This window comes from Protopterus annectens, chromosome 13.part0, assembly GCF_019279795.1.
Source record: "Protopterus annectens isolate FY-2018-M chromosome 13.part0, PAN1.0, whole genome shotgun sequence".
Lineage (NCBI taxonomy): Eukaryota > Metazoa > Chordata > Ceratodontiformes > Protopteridae > Protopterus > Protopterus annectens.
The window spans coordinates 699,049,839-699,073,485 of NC_056747.1; the positions used below are offsets into that span (position 1 = coordinate 699,049,839).

General features: G+C 36.4%; 1 protein-coding gene across 8 annotated transcripts in view; it reads left to right on the forward strand.

Annotated features, from left to right (window-relative positions):
* The first annotated feature begins 273 nt into the window (after positions 1 to 273).
* The window catches only part of KIF12 (kinesin family member 12), a 521,732-nt gene continuing 498,358 nt past the window's right edge, over positions 274 to 23,647 (forward strand). For 4 of the 8 annotated variants that reach the window (XM_044054384.1, XM_044054383.1, XM_044054386.1 and 1 more), the window contains exon 1: positions 281 to 449. The gene's annotated coding sequence lies outside the window, so the exon portion shown is untranslated. Of the gene's footprint in view, positions 528 to 23,647 lie in introns of all 8 variants that reach the window. The other 4 variants (XM_044054389.1, XM_044054390.1, XM_044054391.1 and 1 more) reach the window with 4 other exon arrangements.

Below are 23,647 nucleotides of genomic sequence, written 5' to 3' on the forward strand. Positions count from 1 at the left end.
TGGCTGAAAAGGGTCAACTAATCATTCCACTTACCTTGTTAGCAAATTGCAAATAAGTTAAAAAAATCACATGTGCTCTTTTTTAGTTGGCATTAACTATCGAATGACTTGTTTAACTTATTTGCTAGTAGTTCTCTTCAGTGAATATTCCACATGCTCAGCAATTGCTCAGCACAAATAAATTGACACACATGCTTGCACACATATGCACACCCCTTTCTGCTACCTGTTGACTACTTCTCAGGTTTAAGCTGCTGCAAAAGCTATTTTTAGTACTTCCTCTGCATTCTTTTCCAGTGATGAATGAGTTAAATTGATTCATTAATCAGAGCCCTGGCAGACTTCATTAAGAGCTCTAAATTTTTGCTGAGTGAAAGAACAAAGAAAAGTAGCAACAATAATGTCTCCGTTCAAGGATTTATAACAAGATTTTCATCTTTCACAAGCTGGTAAAGTTTACATTTTTTGATGGGAATCCTGCATCGTTTGGTTATTATTTATGTTCCAAAAGGAAAAAGTGCACTGAGGTAAAGCATGTTATATGGGAGGGCTGTAAGAAGACAGGTGAATGAGGCATTGTACTGTTTTCAAGGTTATATCATGTAAGCTGGGATGCATTACCTTTTGTGTGTTAATAAGTGCTTAACTATGTTCTGTACTTCAGGTTAAATCTTCTGTTACTCTGCACTTACCTGTAAAGGCTGAAAGTAGTTTAAATTAAGAAATAAGAAGTATATATTGTAGAAGTTGACATTAGTATTTGAGAAGTACATACACACACACACACACACACACACACACACACACACACACACACACACACACACACACGTGCGAGCGTGCTCACTCACACAAAAAAAAACTTCAGAAAAAGATTTCCCATGGAGCCTGTGCTGGAGTTTTATCTATTTTTTTAATAATTAAAGCATAAATTGTGTAAATGCGTGAAGTGTGGAGAGGGGAGAGGTGGGTCTCATGGGCTTCCTCTCTTTATAAGTAGCCAGAGTACCTGCACCACCTCCACTGCTACAAGATAATTTACATTTGTTTAATCTGATTCTGTGGCTGTTTAAAACCCAGTAACTGCAGACACCTAATACCAGGGGTGACTTAACAGACTTGGTAATTATTATGCCCTAGTGCAGACTATATGAAGCAAATGGAAAATTATAGAAATAAATTGTTACTGCTCATTGTCTTAATCTAGTATGCTATACTGCTAACTTAAAAGAATGTGTAGAACAGAACTGAAAGAATAGAACTAAAACAAGGGTGGGTATGGGGAACTCAGTACTCTGTCATGTCCACATGGATAGCACAAGTCAGTAATGCATTGTCATTTTCCATACTGCATTATATGTGAATTCCATATTCAAGAAAATTGTGACTTTTTCACTTATAAGTGTGGAGATAACAGCTCCCTGGCTGCAATGTATTTCTTTTTCTTTCTTTCTTACATTTCAGAGGTATGTGCTATCAGTGTGATTCCAGCGATATATAATTTTATATCTTATTTTCTCAGAAGCCAGAGACACATTTTAACATCTTGGAGAGTTGCCTGAATATGGTTACTCAATGGATGACAAAAAGCTCCTTCATACTCTACTTCATGATGGTTCACATGAAGATAACTCATATCACCATCATGGATTGTATCTTCTTTTTGTTTCCTCTTATTATTTATGGAGATAATGTACTGGAATTTGCAAAGTACATCACCCTGGAGGTCGTCCAAGAGTTTGGTCTCAGCTATTGTTGGGTCATCATATTTCCATCTTAAAAATATAGCCCGGATCAATAAATTTCTTCTATATGTGGACCTAGCAATGGTGATTAATGCTCTTGTGTCACCATAATGAAATTATTGCACTGTTTGGGCTGGTGAATAGTGACCACTGGGTAGACTGCAGTGAATACAGAATTTGGCAGGATCATCCTGCTCCGCTGTCGTATTATACCTTTGTCACATGATCTGCAGTGAATGCACTCCGTGGCCAGATTAATATTTATCACACTTGTCTTTACCTTTTGTTCTCCACACAATCTCAGCCCTCTCTGGTGTTCTGTTCCTCAGTGAGACTTCTTTGGTCATCATATGAGGAGCTACTAGCTGTTTCATGGTCAGTGCCCCAAGAAACAAACTAATTTCCTTGATTTGGGCAGACATTACTGAAGCTTTTTTTAGGAGATCCTAATGTCTCAAATGTTATCTTTTTACAAGACTGCATTTAAATCTGCATAGGGAGATGTTTTCTTAGTTCCCATAACTTATTTTAACTAATTATTACTCTAATTGAATCTTATTGATTCTACTCTTGCTTTATTCTGCTGTTTTACATTTTGCCTCAGTTTCTAACTGTCTACAGGCATTAATAAAATAAACAGTTGATATATAATTTTTGTAATTGCTTTAGAACTATATTAATATTATGTCTCTTCACCCATAAATTGTTTATCCTATCAGCCAGTATTAAACAACAGCAAACCCTACGATTCTGGTAGTTTGTCTTTTTATTTATTTTTTTTTTGTTTGTAGTTTGTTTGGTGGTCTGGTAAAGGGAACAAAAGCCAAAACCATAATGCCAGTTTATTTTGAATGTTGCTTTTTGTAACCATTTTCATGTTTTAATTAGTTTATGTAAAATTATGCCTTAATGCATATTTCCATGTCTGCACCAATTTAATTAATTTCTATTAATGTTTATAGTCCAGCTTGCTGTAGCAGTTTTCATGCATTGCATAAAACAGTGGCACAGGATATGCATGTTGTCTGTGAAGGTGTCCGATGTAGAACTGTAAGCACTTATGATCTGGCTCAAACAGTGTTATTGCCTGTCCGGGTTTATAGAAGACAGTCCATATTTTGTCAGTTATATCCTCTAAAAAAATAGATGGTGACTATCGTAAGATGAAAGATATTTCCTTACATACGTATCAAACTCTTAGTGCAGGAAATCTGGACAAAGCTTAAAATAATGGGGGGACAAAAGCCCAAAAATATGGACAGATTTTAAATATTGCTCTTATTAACTTAGAAAGTTGTTAGAATAACAGGAGTTGTGTTGGCAAACGTTTTCTGAAGGATAGGAAGTTGGAAACTCAAATGCATGTCATTATTTAGTGACTTCATTCCTCAGTGATTTGCCAGAACACCAGAAATTTTATGAGGAAGAAACCAAAAATATGAGGCAAAATCTGGACATTTGAGAGCTATATATGTCTTACTTTCTTCTTTGTTGTTGCAGAAAACTATACTTTTCTGTCTGATGCACCTTACAATGGGATAAAAAAATTAGAAACAATTAAAATTCTACAGCAGTAATCCTTTATTTTGGGAAAAACCTCACCCTCTGTAACGACCGTGTGATATGGGTATGGTCTGAGTTGTAATAAAAGTCTCACTTTGGGCAACTAAAAATTTAGCAGCACTAGACTATGGCATGCCTGTGATTTAACATTAAACATTTTTCCCAAATAAGTAAAACATCTAACTTTTTTTTTATTGAAAGATGTTATAGCGTGCATTGTTATGAATCCCTTAAAACCAATCATAAATCTTGAAGCAGTGCATGCAACATATATACTTATGATTACGATCTGCCTTAGTATTTCATCCTAAACTAAATTTGTACTGTTTTTAATATTGTACAGTAAACTGTAGACACTAACACACATTATTAAACCTGTCAGATTAGGCTAATTATATAGGTAGGGAAACAAGTCTGAGGAGTCCTTGGAAAGGACTGTCCAGTTCTTAGGGATTTCTGATAACTTCCCCCCAGAGTCTTTTGACTGCTATGTCAAAAATATGTGTAAGTTTATCAATATGGAAATAGGGCTTGGTTATGACATCACTATAACGCTCACCTCACTGACTAGAGTAACCATTTACCTGCATTTACATTCAGTCTCTCTTTATTATAGTACAGTGTAATAAGCTACCAAACAGCCTCAAAACCTCCTTCTTCAGATGCTGTGCCGCCGACAGTGACCTTTGTAGAGGGCTGTTCTTACCCACATCTGTTGACCTCTGTACCAGCCTTGGATGGCTTTTTATTGATTCCTTTCTTTGTTGACCTTTTGTCTCTTTTTTTTTGGGCATGTTAACCATTCCAAGCTGTACATAACTCCTCTTCTAACCTTTCCGACCCCTGTATATCTAAATACTTGTGCTTGGGTTACTTCTGTCTCTTCTGTAACTCTTCAAGTGCAGAATATTTGCAGGACAAATGCCTTTCTCACATATGATAATGACCCTGGCCTTTAGGAACTTCATCTTCCTTTCTGTTACAAAGGTTTCCAGAAATACCATCTTGCAGTGCTCTGTGTCAGCACTTCTCCCTATCCTCTTCTCATAAATAATGCTCACACTGACTCTTCTTTTTCATGTTGTACTTATGCTGACTCTCCCTTCTACATTTTCCCTCGCACCTTCTTCCTTTTTATAATACTTGCCTTCCCCCATCTTTTATTGTATTTATTTATTTACATTTTGGTTACCAGGACTTTGCACTGATCACAGAATAACCAAATACAAGCTCAGTTCAGGTTACAATTACATTGTAACAATAAAGAGCAACAATCAACAAATGTCAGTAGAAGCTAAACGGAACAGATATTAGAGCAACACAAAGTAAAAAAACAACAAATATCAGTAAAAGTATAATAGAATAGATAGGTAACTAATAACTCATAGGCATGAATGCAAAATAAATAAATAAATAAATAAATAAATAAATAAATAATATACAGAGAAATTGAAGTCCCAGGAAAGACTAATAAGTTGTACAGGATGGGATGGTGTTACTGATATCTAACAACATACTCCTGAAAGGGGAAAAAACAGTGCATGTGAAGTGACAATTATGTAAATAGTAAGGCATAGCCTTAAATGAAACAGTATAGAGTAGGAGGTTATCAAAAGAATGATTCATTAACTCATTAAACTTATTTAAATAATGCTTCCTGTTTCCTGGCATTCACATTTGTGTTGACCAATCAGGATCTGTTTGAATTCTGGACTGAACATGGGGTAGTTTGTGTGAAAGTCGAGGTTGTAACAGAGAGACTGCTATAGTTTAGAGGCAAAAACAGAGAAGCTATTATCTATACAATGCAGTTTTGTGTCATGGGTTTGGAGTGAATGCCCACTTGCAGATTGACTTTTGAGGCTGTAAGTTGGGCTGTCTGCAATGAGAGTCATTGTTCGAGGCAATAGGATGTTTTGATGGGGTAGTTTGAAAAGTAGGGAGCCAAGTTGGAGACTGGCACTGGCTTGTATGGGGAGCCATTTTGCTTTGGCTAAAATAAGGCAGTTGTGTTCATTTTCAGGGGAACTTTTAATGAAACTGCACATTTTATTTGATGAGGTCTTCAGGACAGTTGTAGTTTTGCTTGAAGAGTTGGCAAATAAATGTAGGTCATATCTGAGTTGAGCAAGTAGGGCACCGTTGCCTATGGCTGTGCTGGTAGGAGCTGAGAGACAATGTGACATTTTCTTGGCACAGAAAAAGAGTGAGTTCATTTCTGGATCTCAGTTTTTGAAAATGTTCCTGATAGTTGAAGGATTGGTCTAGCCTTATTCCTAGGTATCTATAAGAGCTATTAGTTTCAATAACAGAGTTATTGATATCAAAGATGCTATGATAAGAAGGGGCAGTAGAAAGTTTTTAGTACCAGAGAACATACATTTGGTCTTCTCAGGTTTTAAAAGAAGGTTTTTTATAACAAGCTACCTGTTTAGAGCCAGGAGATTATTTTGAAGTTGAATTTGAATGGCTTGATGGTAGGGATTTACTCTGCAGATGACCATATCATCAACACATAATAGGAGTTGTAGGCAGGGTAGGTCCAGAGGAAGTTTATTTATAAAAAATGGAGAATAGCAATGGATCAAGAAAAGAACTTTGAGGATCACCTGAGCATGTACAGGTGGAGTCAGAAAGGGAGGTGTCTATCTTACATTAAAGGATCTGTTGACCAGGAAGTCATTAAACCATAGAGTGGTTTCAGGACTTACATCAATGCCTATTAGATGTGTGAGTAATACAGAGTCATCAATGATGTCAAAGGCTCTGGTGAGATCAATAAACACAACACTAATAAGGTTTTGTTTTACTGTGTTAGCGAGTATATTGTTTGTTAAGGCCCATAGTGCAGTCAGGGTTCTTCTACCTGCCCAAAATCTGTGTTGCTGTTGAAGAGTAAGTGGTACTTTTGCAGGTGGGTAATAAGTTGCGTACAACCCGGCTTCTCCAATATTTTGTCCAGTGTTGAGAGTATTAAGATGGGTATGAAGTGGTTGCTGGAAGTAGGTCTAGATTTAGGATCCTTGGGTATGGGTCTCACAAAGGCAGTCTTACATAATGAGGGAAAGGTATTAGTTTGGGAGGCCGTGGTTATAGATGCGTTTTAGGGGAATAGGAATGAAGTCTCTGGAGTGGTACAGAAACCAAGGAAAAGGTTATTAGGGCCAGTAGTTGAGTCAAAAGGGATTTGTTCAAGTAAGGCAGCTATTTGTTTTGTTGTGACTTTGGTAAAGAACAATCGAGGAAAGTAATTGAGAAGGGGTTATTGTGAGTGGCTGTGCAGGACGAATGGTGAGTGGGTGTAGACTGGAGAATTCTTTTAGATAGTCTAAGGAGGAAAGGTTAACATTTTTGCAGTGGATCAGACCTTGTGAGGATTAATTCATTTGAGGAGCTCTGCTGGTGCTGTTGTTCACTTGTTACCAGAATAGCTTTAGAGAGTGTAAAGGAGAGTTTTCGTTTAGTTTAAAGTCTTTGGCTTTGTGTCTGTAAATAGCTTGTTTGGAATCATTGTGCTATGTAGTGTACTGGTCTCTATTAGTGGATAAGGGGTTGTTTTTCAAATACTTTCATGCATCACCATGCAGCTGCTTAAAGGCTTTCAGTTTTTCTGTAAGCCAGTCAGTTGGACTATTTTTGAAGGGCCATGAGACAATAGCAATGAGGGAGTTAGGTAAAGAGGGTATGAGCTGTGAAAACTGGTTGGTAGCTGTGTTGGGATGTATAAGAGAGATAATGGGGAGCCAATCAATGGTGGAGTGATTGGATTTAAGTGTGGCTAACTAGTGAGGAAGATTAGGTCTGAATGATTGGATTTAAGTGTGGCTAACTAGTGAGGAAGATTAGGTCTCAATGATAGTCGTCTGGGGTGGAACTTGACTTTTAGATGTTCACTTTGGAAGGTAACAGGACAGCAGTCATTCAGTAGTTTTGTTCTCTTCATCACTTTTTCTTTTCATGCTCTGCCTCAACTTCACACTGTCTGCCTTTTCCATAACTAGTTTCATGCTGTATATTCATAGTATAACCTTCATTCAGTTATTTTCTGCTGTTTCATTGTGCCTGATGATACTTAAGATGTTTATAAATGCTGCTGATTTGTACTTTTTGTAATCTCAAAACTACTTTTTTATTTTTTATTATTGACTGTTTTTTTTTATTTTTAAGAACATTTGTATTTATCACTATTCCGTTATATTTACTGTTGTCTCATGTTCTATTTTACTGCTATACAGAATTGCCATTTAATGTAGTCCTTTATAATATCACAGTTTATGCCTGAAAATGGTTGATTGTTGTCCAGTAAATCCACCTAGGTGAAAAACAAATGAAAAGAACAAAAAATAATTTGAATAGCTGTACTTGTTTTACTTATTTTATATAGTTATTCAGTAATTACATAGATAGTCTAGACATATAACCTGTATGAGGAAAGAAACTATCCTGCTTATCAAGATTGACATATTAAATTGTTAGTGTTATTTATTTTGCCCTGTTCTTATCACAGCTTGTCTTTCACATTTCACAATCATCCTTAAGTAGTTCTCCAGAGTTATGTTTCACAACCAATGAAAAGATGAGACAGTGTTTAATTGGTCTACCACCCCTTCAGTCAAGAAATGTTTCTATATCTTAGACTTTAAACTGATTTGCTCAGTTCACGTTTTATGCTCCCTTCTTCCTGTAATATATCTGAACTCTTTTTTTTTTTATTAATCTTTATTGAATTATCACTTATTATCTCAGCAGTCATAGATTTATATACATGAAAACAAACCACATTGACATATTTTCAGTTACAAACATTATACATCACATACAATTTTCTGTACAGTCATTGTCAATCTGGCATTATATATCTCATTCAATTCCTGCCTTCCCTTAACCTCATTCCTCCTTCAAAACATTATTCTGCACATATTGTTCTCACAATTCCCATTTTTCTGTGCAATTTGCTGCTATCCTTTCTTAACGATTCCACTTCCAGTTCTTTATCTCTGTTACTATAGCCACTAGTTCAAATATGGTTGGTTTAGTCTTTGATTTCCATTTTCTAGTAATTGCTTTTTTGGCAGCCACCAGAGTTAAACTTAGCTAGGCCTTACTATGTCTAGACAATTCAGATCCTGTATTACAGCTCGAAAAAGTCATTTCTTTAGTTGCACCCATTTGCTTACCCAGTATTTATGACAAAGTACTGTGTAGGGAATTTTTACAGCCTGACAACTCCTTCTACTCCTAATACTATGTTACCAATTACCTCTTTTTCCTCATCACACCTTCAACATTTGCGATCTACCTAAAGTAAATTAATTGGAGTGTTATTGGGATATATAAATACCACTGCAAACACTTCCAGGCAAAAATCCTAAATCTTCTAGACTTTGTTGCATATTTGGGAGCCATACATCTGTCTTCCCATTGTTTCTTTGTGAATTGCTTTTTCTATCTCTCATTAAAGTCTTTTCTAATCTCCTGTGATTGATATTCCCTATTAATTATCCATTTTTTAACAGCAGCTTCTGTTCTAGATTCAACTAAAACAATGTTGCAGTGCTGGTCTTTCACTTAGGATTCCCATATACCTTTCTCTTTGACTATAATCTGATATCAGTACTTGATAGGCAATGCAGTCTCTAGCCTGCCATCCAAATGTATTTTTGGTCTCTTCCCATTTTACTACCTTTCCCTGTCTAATTATTTGTTCAGTTTGGACGTTTTCTCCAGTAAATTCCTGACCCCTCTTACCTATTCTCTGTACCACTAATTGCAGTCATCCTTATTGGCAGAATCTCCTTTTTCCACTCTCATGTTGGCTAAGTTCTTAGAATACTTTCCTCTGCTTTATGGATATAGTATTTTGTATGACTATTGTTATTCTCCTTAAAAATCTGCATTCAAAATCCCACTCTCTCCTTATTTGTTGACCCGCCAATTTATCATTATTCTTTACCATTTTGAATTGTAATCTTATGCTTGTTCTATATGTAGGAGCTTTACGTGAGTAGCTCTAAAGTATCCCTTCGATTCAGGTAATTCAAACCTCCTTGCTCTGTTGGAAGGATCAGCTTCTCCCACTTGATTCTTGCCCTCTTCCCATCACAGATAAAATCCTTTAACTCTTTAGTAATTGCCATCCACAACTTCTCCTCTGGTTGACAACAATTTCCCTAACTTATGTTTATAAAACTAAAGGGAGTAAAACATTTCTACTACTTGTATCTTGCTATCCATATCCATAAACAAGATCTTCCAGTTTCTCAGTTTTTTGTATTATCTTTTGTTTAGTCCTTTCCCACATATCCTTAGCTGCCATAATAGAATCTATCCTTAGATACCATGCAGCCCTTGGAGAAAAACTCCAAAGTATTACAAAACTTTTTCAGAAGAATCATTTTACAGTCTTTAAAAATAATATAAAAACAACTACAGTTTAATAATTATACCAAATTAGACATAATATGAAAACATTGGTTAAGAATAGAAACAAGTTATATGACAATGGTTAATACAGAAATTTTAGCCAGTTTATAGAGAACTCAAAGACAAATTAGTATAATACAAACAGGAATTGCAATATGAAGTGAGAGAAAGAAGACTTATGATATATTTAGAGAGAAAACCAGGGGAGAGAAATTGGTAGAAGTAAGGAAGTGAGTGAAGAAGGGAGAGCAAGGAGATGTAAGGTTTGACTAGGTACAGTAAAGAGTCAGTTATCCGAATGTCAATTATCCAAAACGTTAATTATCCAAACACAGCCTTCCAAACTTTTCTCATAGGAAAAGTCATAGAGTCTGAATATGAAAACATTATATGTATTCACTTGCTCGTGTTTTTTGAGCTTGTAACCTGCTCATGTGTGAAAAATCTGGTTCAGTTATATGTTTGATTATCCAAACAGTTTGTTTATCCAAACTACCCTAGGTCCCAATTAGTTTGGAGAATAAACTCTACTGTATTCATTCAAATATAGGGATATAGTTTTCCCTGGTGTTAAGCAAGAACAGAGCCAGATTTTGGCTAGAAAGTATTTCCAGATGGTTTTGAGGAATGGGAGGGAGGGAGGGTATTGACCTGATGGATACAGGTAAGGGGTTCCAGGTCTTCACAACATGGTACAAGTAAAGACAATGGCCAGCAGATATGATAGGTTTGTGGACGGAGAAAAGTTTTTGTTCATTGGATCATAATGACTGACTGGGAACATAAGTTGCATAAAATGTTATTTAGTGCTGGACAAGCAAATAGATTCTGTATAATTTTATAGGTGGTAAGACACTGTGTATATGTTAGTTGATGAAGTATTCTAACCAATTTAGGCTTTTTAGTGCTATACAGTGGTGGGGGCAGCCACGATGGTGCAGCGGTTAGCATTGCCGCATCATAGCAAGAGGTTCTCTGGTTTGATTCTCGGCTGGGGTGCCTTCTGTGCAGAATCTGCATGTCCTCCCTGTGGTTGCGTGGGTTTCCTCCCGGTGCTCTGTTTCCTCCCACATCCCAAAGACATGCTGTAGGTGGATAGGACACTCTAAATTGGCCCTAGGTGTGAGTGCATGCATGTGTGTGCTTTCTGTGGAAGGTTGGGCGCTGGGCTGGCAACTCAACACCATAAAACTCCACTGCCAATCATGAGCAGACAGAAGATCTACTGAGGTGACCCCTAACAGGGAAAAGCCAAAAGAAGAAGAAGAAGTGCTATACAGTGGTGGGTTCTGAAAGGGATTTTTGCTGAAAATTTAGCAGCTTTGTTATAGCATTATTCAAGTTTGATTTTTGTGATGCCAGAAGGGTAGTAAGGATGGGAGCACCATAAAGAATTGTGGGGAAGAGATAAGTAGTGGCAAGTGTAGCTTTAGTTCTTTAGTTGGGTCAGTGAGAAAGTTTTTGGCTCTATAAAGCATCCCAAGTTTTTGATGAGTTTTTCTTATGAAATTTTGTATATGCAAGTTGAATGTAAGATTATCAGCCACTATCATACCTAATAATTTGCTATGAGAAGTGACCTCAATGGTTGTATTATCAAGAGAGGGGTCTTGAAATTTTGTTTTTTCATGAGAGAGGGATTTGGGGAAAAAATTGTTGTTTGTTCCTTTTAGGGCTGAACATGAGTTGTGAGTTACAAAGCCATATTTCAGTCACTGTTAAAGCTTCCTGAGTAAATGTTTTGGAGGTGTGCCATGTTGTCAGATATATAAATGAGTGTGGAGTCATCTGCATACTGCATTAGGGAGACCTGTTGTGTGAATGTGTGGAGAGTGTTGGTGAGAACATTAAAAAGGAAGGGACCAAGAATAGAGCCTTGTGGTAGACCTGCGGTGACTGGGAGATATGGAGAGGGTGGAATGCCATTTTACTGACTGATATCTATTGGATAGGTAGCTTTTAAACCATAGAAGGGTGGTCTGAGAGAGACTTAATGAGGACATTTAAAGTAGAAATTTGCTGTGACAAACTGTGTTGAAGACTTAAGTCTAGAAATAAGGAGGAGACTAATTTGTCTTTATTGATAGCTTTATTGATAGTATTGACATAGGTTAGGAGTGCAGTGTTTGTATTATGGGAAGAACAGAAGCCATGTTGTGTGGTGGAGAGAAGTTCTTCATACAGGAGATAGTTTAACAATTAAACAAAAAACGGATCAGCAAATACCTTAGAAACAAAAATTACCACTTTCATTCTTTTATTGTTGTCCACAGAACTTCATCAGAAAATGAAACAATTACACCCCAACCAAGATTTAAAAATACCGTTTTAAGGTCACATAATCACTAAACTCCAGTAAAACTCCCCATTAATATTAATACATAAACCTATTCAGGTCCTTATAAAACCAAAACTTATACTGATGTAAAGTGTTTAAAACACAATACACCAAAATAATTATTTAATAGTTGACTCCATATTCAAACAATTCAATCAATGTCCTATAAAAATGCTACATTCTTTGTGCTAAAAGAAATCACTTTAAACTGATATGTCCGTTTAAGCCTGGTTTTACATCAGACTGCAACCGTAGTTGCCATTCTGCTTCACTGCACTTCAATAAAATGTGTTTGCCAATCATTTTTATTTATTTATTTATTTTTATTTATTTTACATTTGTTGACCGGGCTAGTCTAACTGGATATATGTCCATTTTCAGTAGAGGCCCGGGGAGAAAAGCTCCAATGGAATAATACATGTTTATACAGCAATAGGCCGTACAAGATTAGAATTAAAAAAACAAAGTTAGACAATATATGCAATGTACAACTATGATAGAAGCAAACAAAGAGAAAAAAGTCCTAATGTCTTTAAACAAAGAAATAATAATAAAAAAAATATATATATATTTTTTTACCGTGGTCATACTGTGTATATGAGATAACATTTCACTACATAGATATTAAGAAATCGAAAGTTATGAGGGTATAGGGTAAGAAAAAGACAGTGTAAGAGGGAAAGTTAATCTGGGTTGGTACAGGGGCAAAGCCATTGATTATTGAGATGCATAGTTAGTTGTCTTTTAAAAAGTGAGAGTGTAGACAAAGATGTGATATCAGAGGGTAGTTTGTTCCACATTTTTCCAACAGAGTTGGAAAAGAGGCAGTCCCCTGCTGAGTTATTAGGTTTGGGAGTATAAATCAGTAGTTTGTTTGAGGAGCGTAGCTGTTTCATGTTATTGTAAGGTGTAACAAGGTTAGAGAGTATTGGTATTTTAGTTGGTTGATGTAGAATTTTGTGAGCTATTAAGAGCTGTTGAAGTATTAATTTGTTGGTAAATTCAAGCCAACCTAGTTGTCTTAGGTTCAGGCAGTGGTGAGTTTGAAACTGGGATCCTGTAGCGAATCTAGCAATATTATAGTAGGATGTAGCAAGTTTCTTCAGGTTGCTTTTGGAGAGATTAGTATAGATGGGGGAGGCATATAGAAGAGTAGAAATAAGGTGAGATCTAGCTAAGATGGTTCTTGTTTCATGTGTAAGGAAGGGTTTGATTCTGTAGAGGGAACCAATTTTTTTGTTAACGACTTTTATTGTGTTGTTGATGTGTGAGTCAAAGCTTAGATTGTTGTCAACAGTTATTCCTAGTAATTTTGTTGTTGAGTCAGGAGAAATGAGAGTGCTATCTGTGGATGTGAGAGATAAATTAAGTGGTGTACATTTACGGGTAGGTGGGAACAGTAACAGTTTGGTTTTCTTGGGGTTGAGGAGAAGGCAACAATCAGAGAACCATTTTTCAACAGAAGAAAAGGCTTTTTGGGTAAGAGACTGAAGTTCATTTTGAGAGGTGGCAGTGCAGATTATAGTAGAATCATCTGCATATTGTATGCAAGTGGTGTTAGGGATAGCTGATTGGAGGTCATTAATAAAGATTGAAAATAAGAGGGGGCCTAGGATAGACTATTGAGGTATGCCTAAAGAGATAGGTAGGAGATTAGATAGTGAATTATTCCAGAGTACTGCCTGCTGACGGTTGTCAAGATAAGATGTGAACCAAGTTAAGGAAGGGGTGTCAAGTGAGAGAGATTTTAGTATGTGCAGGAGGAGTTTATGATTAACCATGTCGAAGGCTTTGGATAAGTCAATGAAGATTGAAGATGGTAGATAATTGTTGTTGCGGTTGTGGTTGATGGTGTTGGTAAAGGAGAGTAAGGCAGTGGTAGTACTGTGGGAAGGTCTGAATCCATGCTGGCTGTTAGCAAGTAGATTGTTTTGGAGAAGGTGGTTAAGAAGTTGTTTGTGGATACATTTCTCCATAATTTTGGCTAGAGGTGATAGTAGTGCCATTGGGCGATAGTTTGAAAGGTCATTACATTTCCCCCCTTTGTGTAGTGGGATAATGTGAGATATCTTCCAGATAGAAGGGAAGATTCCTTCATTAATAGATCTATTTATCAGAATAGAAATAGGGTAAGCAATGGCTTTGGCTCCAATTTGCAAGAATTCAGCAGGAAGTTTGTCTGCAGAGGGGGTGGTAAGTTTAAGTTTTTGGAGCAGAGATGAGACAAAGGACATAGATATAGGTTGTAAGTGAAGAGTAGGAGGAGAATTTGTGGTAGGTAAGAGTAGTTTAGAGGTGTCAGGAGATAGATGACTAGCAAGAGTTTGGATGGTATTAGTGAAGAAAGAATTGAAGTCATTGGCAATTTGTGTGGGATTGTCTGGGTTAGAGTCCTGAGGGTTGGGTGTGATAGACTGGCTTGGGGATAAGAGATTATTTATACTGGCCCAGAATATTTTAGGTTCATTTTTGGAGGTTTGTTGTAATTGAAGGTAGTAGTTCTTTTTATCTGTCAGTATGGCTTTTTTTGTACTATTCCTAAGCTCTTTGAAGTATTGGTGGTCTGATAGTTTTTTTGTGGTACGCCATTTTGCCCAAGATTTGTTTCTGAGAATTATTTTTTGCCTAGTACTGTTGGTCAGCCAGGGTGCTGCTTTAGCTTTGGTTCTAATAGGACGACTTGGGGCATAGTGATCAAGGATAGACAAGAAAGTGGAATTGAAGTAATCTACTGCCTCGTTAAGTGGGAGATATTTTATTGGGGACCAATTACATAGTCTTAACTCAGTTAGAAAATGCTCAATGTTAAATTGCTTTTTGGAGCGTAAGGTTCTGTAGGTAGTAGGTAAGATTAGGTTGGTTTTATGTCTAATAATATATGTTAATGAGTGGTCACTTAGGTCTTCCGGTAGGGTACCTGCTTGGTAGTTCTGTTGGGGGGTATTAGTGAGGATCCAGTCTAAGGTGGTTTCATTATTGTTGGTTTTGTTAGTTCTAGTAAGACTATTGATGAGTTGTATAAAGCCATAGAGGTTTATATGGGAGGTGGGATTTGTATTGTTACAGGTAAGCCAATCAATGTTAAAGTCACCTAAGACTAATGTTTCTTGTGGGAGGTTGGTGGAGAGTGAACTGAGGATACATTCAAGGTATTAATGTTATTTCCTGGAGAGAGATAAGCACAAATTATATTTATAGCTTTGGAAGTGTTGACTTGAAGTTTGGAGCTGATTATTTCGGCATTATTTTCTATGGTAAGAGTCAGATTGAGATTACTAAGGTGGAATTTTGTTTTGTATAGAATTGCTACCCCTCCGCCCTTTTTGGCAGTGCGATCAAGTCTAATGATGCTATACCCAGGTGGAGTGATTTCATTGTCTTTAATGGTTGGCTTGAGCCATGTTTCAATTAAACATAAAATGTCAAATTGATGGATTTCTAGGAGGGCTTGGACTTGAGTGATTTTATTGCAAATACTTTGTATGTTTAGATGGGCAATAGTGAGAGAGTTGGTAGATATGGAAGATAATAAAGAATGAGGTTTGTCTTGTTTTCTGTGGACATTGGTATTGGTATGGTGTGGGCCAGGGTTAGGATGAACATCTCCGTCCAATAGTGAGTGGAGGAGTTTATAATATTTTGCTAGGGGAAATTTGTAAATACAGTTAAATATTTTCCTAGTCTTTAGTTTGCTTGATTTGAAGTGTGCTAGTCTGTGGTATTTAGCTAGTGGGTAGTTAGGCTGATAGGTAAGATTTAAGAAGGTGGTATAGAAAGAATATATAGATGTAGAGGTATATTTAGAGGGAAAAGGAAGAGAAGAGTTAAGTGGGTATTTGTAGGAAGTTAAGAGGTAAGTAGTGACAAGAGAAGATAGAAGTGATAAGGAGATGAGTAATTTAAGTTGTGAAGGAAAGAAAGTTGTACACATTGTAATGACTGGGGTAGTGAACAAAGGGATGAGAATTAGAGTGTGGGTACAGATGGGGAGGGGTAGTAAGATTAGGTAAGTAGGGGAGGAGCTAGATTTGTTAATTAGTGGGTGTGTGGTACACTTCAGAGGTTTGAAGTGGATTATTGAGTTAACAATTTGAGTGGATTGAAGAAGACAGGGGTGTGTCTACTTAATGAATAAGTGTAGGACCACTAGGGGTGGGTGGGAATTGGGGGCAGGGCAGGGGAGCAGAGTGAGCCCGCAGGGCGAACTGAGCGGGTTCAGACAGGTGAGCGAGAAGTCAGCAAAAACCTAACAGTAAGCAGTTAACTGCTGTGTACCTTAGTAGGGAAGGAGTAGGTCTAGGAGGATAGGTGATAGTGGACGTGAAGGTAAGTGGTAGTAGAGAGCAAAGGCAAGAGAGAGTAGCAGGGAGATAGGGCAGGAAGCCATTTCACCAGCAAGGGATAGAGCATTGGCTTCTTTAGATACCAGGAAAGGGTGTAAGATTTAGGTGCTAACCTGGTTTAGAATGGTATCTAGTGGACAGAAAGAGTTACCAACAGAGGTAGGTGGGCAGAGAGAAATGTATCAAGGTTTGGAAAGACTCCTAGGGATAGTAGCAGGAGGAGGCACAAGAGTGACAAAAGCTTCTAATCACTAGGGGATAGAGAGGGAGGAATAGCTGCTAGGTATCCTGGCTGAGTTAGCATCTAGTACGTACTCTAGATATGTACAAGTGTTTATAAATTACCACTTTATTTGATAGCACATACTTTCTTGCCTCCTTTTAAACAGGGTTCAATAAACAGGATGGCAAGTCTTTAAGGTATAGAGGAGTAGTAAGGATTTGGTTTGCAGGGAGTCCTTTCACCAGGTAGGTATGTTCACAAGATATTAGTGTAGGTTATAGGTTTCAAACCTAGGAACAGAGGGCACAAGAAAAAAGATAGTGAAGGGGTGGAAAATACATTTAAATAATAGGGTAATACACACAGTGCATGCAGTTCAAAATAGGCAACAGGTATTTAAAAATACAGACAGGGTAATACTCAGAGCAGCTTGAGCTCATACAGACAGTTGAAAAACAAACATTTCAAAGTAAGCAGATACAAAGCAAGGAATGGCAGCTTCTATTTAAACAAACATTTGTAAAACATTCATGGCAATAATAGCAGACATAATGCTGGTGTCCCTGCACTTATTCAAACTAACAATGGTACATAGTACTCATACAAGTAGAGAAAGGTCTGAACAATGTGTAACAGTTGAGTTAGGCAAAATACTTAAGTAATGCTACAGTATGGAGCTGGGTTAAGAGTGGTGTAAGTAAAAAAAGAGAAACTAGTGAGAGAGTAGCTATATGCAGTACCAGTTTAGGCACCTTACCAAGTTAGCATATGTGCAGGTCAGTTGTGAGTCTAGCTTAAAGGATATTGAATAACTCATGCATGATAGGATAAGTGGGAAGCTAGGTCTTTTGTTAACTTAACAGTGTTGTAATTACTAGATAGCAGGTACGCCAATGTTATTGAGGATATACTCAGTCCATAGTACTTGCTAAAGCACTTATTCAGGTGGTCAAGGAAACTGGGAGCTGATAAGCCCTACAGTCCTAAAAAATCTAAGCCATTACACTAATTAGCTGTGGAGCCATGCCCTTCGATCTATCACTCAGTGACCAAGACACTTTGTAGCGCTCCTTCGCTTATAGGCAAAAAACACGTTCTTGTCTAGCGTCCGCGAGATAGGGCATAGCAATAAGTAGCTTACCTTATTGAAATGCAGCAGTTCTATTGCTCAAGGGTCAAAGATAACTTTACAGTGTTACTTTACATTTAGATAACAAAACACTATATTTGAGTGTTCTCTGCATAGATTAGGTAACAAAACACTATATTCGAGCGTTCTCTGCATAGAGTAGATAGTTTACCTTATTGGTAGCACAGTAATAACTGTATTCTAATAGATATTTTCCTACAATGCCTGGTTATCTTTAATAGAAAGCATGAGATGTACAAACTATCTCTTTTGTTATTGAATGCTTAGTTTTCTTTAATAGTAAGCAAGAGATGTACAAATTATCTCATCTGTTATCAGATTACCACCTTTATAATCAGTTCACTTCGGTCCAGTGTTAACTTAAGGACAGAGCAAGAAGTATGGTGTTCATTTGTATCTTTATGTAGGAGCAGAGGCTCTGGTTCCTTCGCCCGGGGACAATGTCCACTTTGCGTCGCTTGTTTACTGATGGCAAAATAAACTAAATGTTTAATCAATTCAAACAATTTGTTTAAATCCACAAAATCAAATACAAAAAATTCTAAACTTTCTAAAATCTTTGCAAATAAGAGAATGCTTAGCCAAAGCATTGTTAGAATGCCTCTTATGAAAAGCCAAAGTATGCTCATACATTCTCCTATTTAATTGACGTAAAGTCTTTCTGATATAGTATGCAGGGCATGTTTCACAGTGGGCTATATAAACAACACCTTGGGACTCATAACAAAACCTTCCCTTAGATGTAATAATTTTATCAATAGCTGAAATGTGAATGTTGGAACAATTAGCTATAAAACGGCAATATTTACATTTGCCACATCTGAATGTTCCAGAAACAGTTTCTGAAAGGGCACTCACTACTATTTCAATTGACTTCAGAAGTACTTTCCCTTTATTAATCACAACAGATATGGGTATTATTAGAAATATTATTAACAACAACTGTAAAATTATTCTGGACAACAATGAAATGACAGATATTTTGGGAAATATTCCATCTTTCACTTTTTAATGGTTTATTAATGTAAAATCTTTATTGGAAAGACCAAAAGGGTTGAATAAACTGGATGGTAATGTTTATGGAACATTCAGATATGGCACATGTAAATATTGCCATTTTATAACTACTTCCGACATTCACATTTCAGCTATTGATAAAATTATTACATCTAAGGGAAGGTTTTGTTGAGTCTCACAGTGTTGTTTATATAGCCCACTGTGAAACATGCTGTGCATACTATATCAGAAAGACTTTACGTCAATTAAATAGGAGAGTGTATGAGCACACTTTGGCTATTTGTAAGAGGGATTTTAACAATTCTTTGGCTTAGCATTCTCTTATTTGTGAAGATTTTAGAAAGTTTAATTTTTTTTGTACTTGATTTTGTGGATTTAAACAAATTGATTGCTAATTTATTGGAGTGCAATAAAGCAGAATGGCAACTACATTTGCAGTCTGATATAAACCAGGCTTAAATAAACATATAAATTTAAAGTGTTTTCTTTTAGCACAAAGAATGTAGCATTTTTTAGAATATTCATTGAATTGTTTGAATATAAGTTTTGGTTTTATAAGGACATGAATAGGTTTATGTATTAATAGTAATGAGGAGCTTTATTGGAGTTTGGTGATTGTGTGACCTTAAAGTGGTCTTTTTAAATCTTGGATGGGTTGTAATTGTTTTATTTTCTGATGAAGGTTCTGTGGACAACAATAAAAGAACAACAGCACTAATTTTTGTTTCCAGGTGTTTGGTGATCTGCTTTTTGTTTTCGTTTTTTTTTATTGAGGTTATTTTATAGTTTTCATAGTTTAGCAGTTGGTTTTGAATACATTTTTCAAATATTTTGTAATGGGTGGATAAGACTGCTATAGCTCTAAAGTTAGTAATGTCTGTTGAATTTCTTCCTTTGTGCAGAGGGATAATGTGTGACTTTTTCCAGAGCGAGGGGACATTGGATTCCTGGACTGACCTGTTTATAAGGACTGGCACAGGATAGGCAATGCTATCAGCTGCTATTTTAAGGTACTTGCTTGGAAAGTCATCAGCTGAAGTAGAGCATGGTTTGGGTTTCTTTAAGAGTAGTATTATATAGGATGTGGGCACAGATTTAAAGGTGAAAGTGGATGTGGTGATACATGGCTGCTCGGCAGTGTTTGGATTAGATGTTGGGGAATCCTTGGTTAGAAATGCTATGCTATCTATGAAATAAGAGTAGAATTTTATTGGAGTTTCAAGTGATGAGTTAGTGAGAGTGGGGTTAGGGCTGAATTTATACCTGGATGCAAGATTTCTTTAATGGCTGCCCAGAATTTTTTCTGGTTGTATTTACTATTATTTTGATAGATGTTATAGTATAGTGTATGTATTACATATGTAGTTATGTATTACAAATAAGTCAGGTATAAATGTTCTGAACATAGTAGAGCCTAGCTCTGAATCCTGTGGCAATCTAGGCTAAACCTCACAATATAGAGTATTATGACTGGGCTGCTGATCATAACCTGCTTGTTATGTATTCAAGACATGGATGCCAAGAAATTCTCCTCAAGGGCGAAATTCAAGAGGTGAATCTTGGCATCCATGTTGAAAACACATAATAAAGGGTTATGATCGGAGACCCAACCATAATTCTTTGTAGCGCATGGAGCTTTATCTGCTCCATGACTGTTTGTTACAGGAAAAAGTGCTAAGTGTTTAAACTGCTTTTAAAGCTATAAAGCATTTAGTGGGCACTGTCAGTATAACAGAGTAGCACGTCTGGTATATTTACACTCACCTTGCCATTACTGTCAGTTATCCAGATTTTCGCAAAGTGTTCAGATTTTTGCATCATATGTTTGGTCTGTTCCTTATAAAATCCATGGTTTTCAGGCAAATTACTGAACAATGAATTTACAAAATAATGCTATACATTTGAGTTTCAGACTTTGTATCCTTCAGAAAATGAAGACAAACACACATCCTGTTATTCTAGCTACTTTCTACGATTATAACATGAAGTCATGACCACTTTACAAGTAGGCACAACAGACAAAAACAAATCTTTTTTTTATTCTGCTGCTGTCTTTGCTGGTCAGTACTGGCAGCTTTGACTGCCTAGTGAGCGATGTGACCTTTACAAGTTAAGCAGTATGTGCTTAACATTTGTTAAAGTCGGGTCTCACATTATAATAGTGCTTAACTGAGTTGTCTTTTTCTGGATATCTGAGCGTAATCACCATGCTCCATGGACTGCAACATTATTATGAAAAATATAAGTACACAATACTTTAATTTAGAGTTACTGAATTCTCACAGACAATTATAGTTAAAAAAAACTAGATTAGAGAATAATCTAATGCCAATGTCTTAAGTAACAAGAGATTTTCAGACACTCAATAAGCTAAGCATTTGTTCTGTTATATAACGTATAAGCAGCTGCACAAAGATTAGGAGATCAGCCTGCAATCCACTGTTGATCTAATCAATAATAAATAGGAATAATAACATTCATTAAATACTCTAAATATCTGTCATGATACTGTATACTTCTCAATAATAATTTTGTATCAGGAATCAAATATGGGATGGTCACAGATCTGTAACACCTCATCTCTACAAATTAGGTAAGATTTACTGGCAGTCTTGCCACCAAAATATAGGATGCAACTTATTTTTATGTATTTAGTATTTGTTAACCAGGTAAATGGATTGATCTACAGACCTTTTTCAGCCATGACCAAGGCTCAGAGAACATTAACAGAAATAAAACATAAGAATAATTAGTTACATAGAATAATAAGAGACATAAGACAGTGCAACAGATACTAAGTTGAAATGTACAAGATTATATAATAAACAGCATATTTTTATATAAGTAAAAGTCAAATAATTCTATTCAAAACTGTATGCAATGTGTAAGAAATTGTAGAACATCAGTTAATTGTTATCGTAGCATGCTATTAAGAAGAATCCAGAACACGACCATGTGCATTATGTATAAGAATTATTAAATGCCATCTGTTGGTTCTAATGTCATTTTTACACAAAGTAGACAGCTTCTTCTTCTTCTTTCAGCTTTTCCCAGTTAGGGGGTCACCAAATATCTTAAAGCATTTTTACAATCCTGGAATGAGCTGAGGGATTTGTTTTCTGGTAGTAAATGGTTTCAAGTGTGTGTTCCTGATGGAGAGAATGCTTTTTCACCAATTGTTGTTTTAAAATGTGCCCGGATAAGCATAATATTGTATTATTGGCTAGTCCTCAAGGAATAAAATTGTTCTCTTAAAGGCAGTTTTGTTCTGAGATGTGTGCAGTATCCTAAGTTTATAATTTTAAACAACAAATGGCTGTAAATAAATTGGGCGCACTCTGTTACTGAGAGTAATTTGATGCTGCGACTCAGATCACAGTGGTGGCTGTGTTAGCCAGCAATGAGAGCAAAATGGACATTTTATTTTGGGTGACTTGCATTTTGTATTGTGTGATGATTACATGACTAGAAGAGGCAAGCAAGAGCTTGGGGAGTAGTATGTTTTTGGCTTCTGCTGTCCTTGCAACTGGGAACAGTATGCAAGAGGTTTCATAATATAACTTGAGTTGAGACAGTACTTTGTTTATGATTCTATCAATGTGAGTTGTAAACTGGTGATGGCGTTACCCTGTAGATCGTTGATATTAAATTTGATAGGATGGTTACTTTTTGAGGAAAGGTAAATAATATAACATTTGTTTGTTTGGATATGGTAAGTAGCTTATTATTATTATGACACCATGGGCCAATAATGAAGAAAGATTTTTGTAGCTTTGACTGAAGTACTGAATGTGACTTATTTGATTCTATCGTATGTCATGTGCATATAGTATGATGTCATGTGTCTGTAGATCTTCGATGATATCATTAATAAAGACTGAAAAGAGCAGAGCCAAGTACGGAGCCTTGTGGAATGTAAATATTTATGAATGCATTGTCAGAGTATTAGCTGTTAAAATAGACTTAGAAAGTCCTATTGGAGAGGAAATTTAAACCAATTAATGGTATTAGTTCCAAAGTTCTTCTGAGACTTCTGAATTTATTGAGTACTATGTTATGGCTGACTGTCTCAAATGCTGATGTAATATCAACAACTACTGCATCAGTCCATCATTTATATTACTATAAATGGTATTATTAGCAGTAGGCAAAGCTACTGGTGTGCTGAAGGAGTTACAAAACATATTGATGGTGTGAGAGGAGGCCATAGCTATTAATCTCCATGAATCAATGATTGTTTAGTAATTTCTCAAATATTTCTGAGATGGGCAAGGATTGGAGAGGAGCCTGTAGTCCCTGAATTCATGCAGTGTGTTCACTTTAAGGACAGGAATAATCATGGAGTGGTTAAAGGCTGGTAGGTTATCGTGGGTCAGTGGCTAAGAGATTCTGCTGGCTAGAATTCTGAGAAAGGTGGAGCAGAGAAAGCTAAACTTGGCAGAAAAGGAGATGAGTTGTTTTGGTAGTTTGTGAATGGCTTTATCAGAAATTTTATAGAAGTGAAAGATTGCAGCACATTCTGTAAGGGGGTATAGCAGTGCGAAGAAGGAGATATTTGTTTCTTGAAAGGCAGGAGGTGGGTTAAGAAATGAGTCTGTGATTGTTTGGACTGATGGGGTCCAGAATGTTATTATTTATCTTAACTGTGGTGTTTGTAGCTGGGGGGATAGAAGTATTTCTTGTAATTTGATTTCTCTCCAGAATACTTTGGGGTTGTTTAATGTAGAAATTTGTTTCTGTCTTAGGTGTAGGGATTTGGCAGAATTAGTTGTGATACAGGTTATTTTTCTATGTGATACAGGTTGCTTTTCTATGTGCCAGGTATGACTGGTATAGTTGGTCATT